The sequence below is a fragment of the Portunus trituberculatus genome, chromosome 50 (assembly GCF_017591435.1).
Source record: "Portunus trituberculatus isolate SZX2019 chromosome 50, ASM1759143v1, whole genome shotgun sequence".
NCBI classification, from domain to species: Eukaryota; Metazoa; Arthropoda; class Malacostraca; order Decapoda; family Portunidae; genus Portunus; species Portunus trituberculatus.
Genome location: NC_059304.1, coordinates 12,733,893 through 12,736,878, shown reverse-complemented (window position 1 = coordinate 12,736,878; position 2,986 = coordinate 12,733,893).

Here is a 2,986-nt window from a genome sequence, read left to right as displayed (position 1 = left end):
TGTGTGTGTGTGTGTGTGTGTGTGTGTGTGTGTATTTGGGGGCCTCCATTACACGTATTTCTGACAGGTGTGGACACGTATACAAAGAAGCCTTATAGCAGGTGAAATATTAAGACACATACGCCTCACGATCGTGTATTGAAAAACAAAATGAAAAAAAAATGTTGAGAGTTATTTTTCTGTTTTGTGGATGTGTGTAAGTGTGACAACCAGCCATTCAGAAAACTGTCACAAGGTGCAAGAGAAAGAGAGAGAGAGAGAGAGAGAGAAAAAAACGTATGGCACTCCAGCATTCAAGAACAAACCCAGGTCACACACACAAACACACACACACACACACACACACACACACACACACACACACACACACACACACACACACACACACACACACACACTCATACACACATCATGAAGAAAATAATGACAAATGGCGTGACGATATTTTCTTCGACAATGTGTCTTCATATTCACCGCAGCGGGAACAACTCCTGGAAAAGGAGAAGCAGGAAGGCCAGAAGGAGGATGAAGGGAACGAAATGAAGAAGGTAAATAATCCAAAGAATGAGAAAGAAACAGGGTACAAGGACAAGAAACTGAGGAGGAAGACAAGGAAACAGGAAAAGCAGAAAATAAACAGTAAGTATAGACCACAAAAAAAAAAAGATAAAGTTTGAATCGTAAGGCTGATGACCGCGGAATGAGAGGATTGAGGAAAATGATAACTGAACGGCAATATACAGACGATTAATAGCTTCTTGTTGACCTAAACAATCACTCACCCAACACTACATAGAACAAGGAAACCTCAAACTCTCACCGTGGCAAAAAGAAACCATACACAACTAGACCCTCCATCACCAACTACGCTCGATAAACTCCATGTGGGGCTGCTACTCACCTCCTCACCTCCCTCCGTGTTGCACCACAGCCTTTACGTGCACCACCCTTCGCCTCCATCGTCCCCATTATTCCTAGCCATTACCGCCGCACGCTCCCCAACCTACACCTCGCGAACATGCTCCCATTACCACATCCTCCCCACAAGCATGCGAGGCGGGGGGCGATGGACCGTAGTAATGGGGCAGCGTGCGATGATAGATACTGATGGCGGCGGAATAGGTTGATGGGTTAGAATACTAGTGAAGGAAAGGAAGGAAATGGAAGGGAAGAGAAGGGAAGGGTACGTGGAGCGATGGATATTCGGATGCTACTGAGGCGAGGTGCTGAGAGTGGGCAGGTAGAAGGGAGAGACGGCAAGGGTGAAGCTAATGGACAAGCGTGAAGTTCAAAGGTGATGGTAGTGGTATTCTGGGTTAATGTAAGGTGAAGTGACGAGGACAGGTGTTTGTGTGTGTGTGTTTGTGTGTGTGTGTGTGTGTGTGTGTGTGTGTGTGTGTGTGTGTGTGTGTGTGTGTGTGTGTGTGTGAGTGCTATATCAGACCACACCATTACTACCATGTCATGTGTGTGTGTGAGTGTGTGTGTGAGTGTGTGTGTGAGTGTGTGTGTGTGTGTGTGTGCGTGTGTGTAGTGCTATATCAGACCACACCATTACTACCATGTCATTCACAATTACATATATATACACACTTGTGAGCTTACACGGACACGCCCTATCATAATATCCAGGAAATTCAGAGTTATGGAACCTAATATTTTGATGGAAAGCTGTGGATATGAAACATGAAGATCACTCGCTCTTATAAATCCACAGTCGTCGCTCTCTCAACACACGGTTAATAAAAGAGAACCAAAAAGTAAAGTGCCAGAATAATCTTGGCATGACGAGAAGCATTTTATCTGACTTTATACGAATTTTTCCTCTTCACAATGGACAAAAAATTACCGCAAGAATGAAAGTCTAGGTAACAAAATAAGAATAAATACCGGCAAAGTACAGTCGTAGATAATTTTGGAGGCATTTCACTGAGCCGTCCTCTCTGACCAGCCTCTCGACACCGCACGCCACACGCTCCTCTCATTCCCCTTAAATAAGCTGGAATAGTCCCGCAGTGCCTCGATCTCACCTCCATGACAGGCCAATCTCCCACACACCCTCTCTCCGTCACCGCCACCCACCACCACTACCCCCAACATCCTCACCACCGCCACCAGCACCCCTGTCAGTCCGTCACTGCCACATACCACTCCCACCCATCCACTCGTCCACCCATTCCTACCACCTACACGTCTCAGTCCTTTACCAGCCACCAACACTTACACAATCCCTTTTTCGGTTCTATAAACTTTGCATCCACACAAAACGTTCCAACATCAACACTCACTGTCAACTCTCTCTCTCTCTCTCTCTCTCTCTCTCTCTCTCTCTCTCTCTCTCTCTCTCTCTCTCTCTCTCTCTCTCTCTCTCTCTCTCTCTCTCTCTCTCTCTCTCTCTCTCTCTCTCTCTCTCTCTCTCTCTCTCTCTCTCTCTCTCTCCAAACGCTTCTTCAACTTGTCCAAGTGCACACCTTGACTCAACAAAATAGGATAAGAAAAGACGTGATGAAAAATAAGAAATACTGCGGAGAGTGTAATGACTAACTGGCAAAAACATTTCACGTCATATCACTCACTCATTGACGGATTTTTCTTGCCTTACGCTCAGAGGCTAAATAAAAAAAAGAAAAGAAGTACGAAAATAAAATAAAAAAATAACCCAAAAAAACAAAACCACATAATACAAAATAAACAAGAGAGAGAGAGAGAGAAAAAAAAGAAAAAGCTAAAATTCACTTTAATTGACTTTTCTATTCATTCGCCTGTTTTTTCTCTCCATCCCAAGCTCTGAAACTGATGCTTACTTAAATTAAAACTTTCACAGCCGCTAATTAAGATAAAACACAATACCGTCGCCTCCCCAACTCACCCTGACGTTGGCGACTGCAGTGATTAGCAGGGGAGGAAGTGAGGAAAGCAGGGAAAGCGAGCGAGGAGGAAGGGAAGAGGGCAGGGCTATTGATAACGGGGGAGAGAAGACGACTTA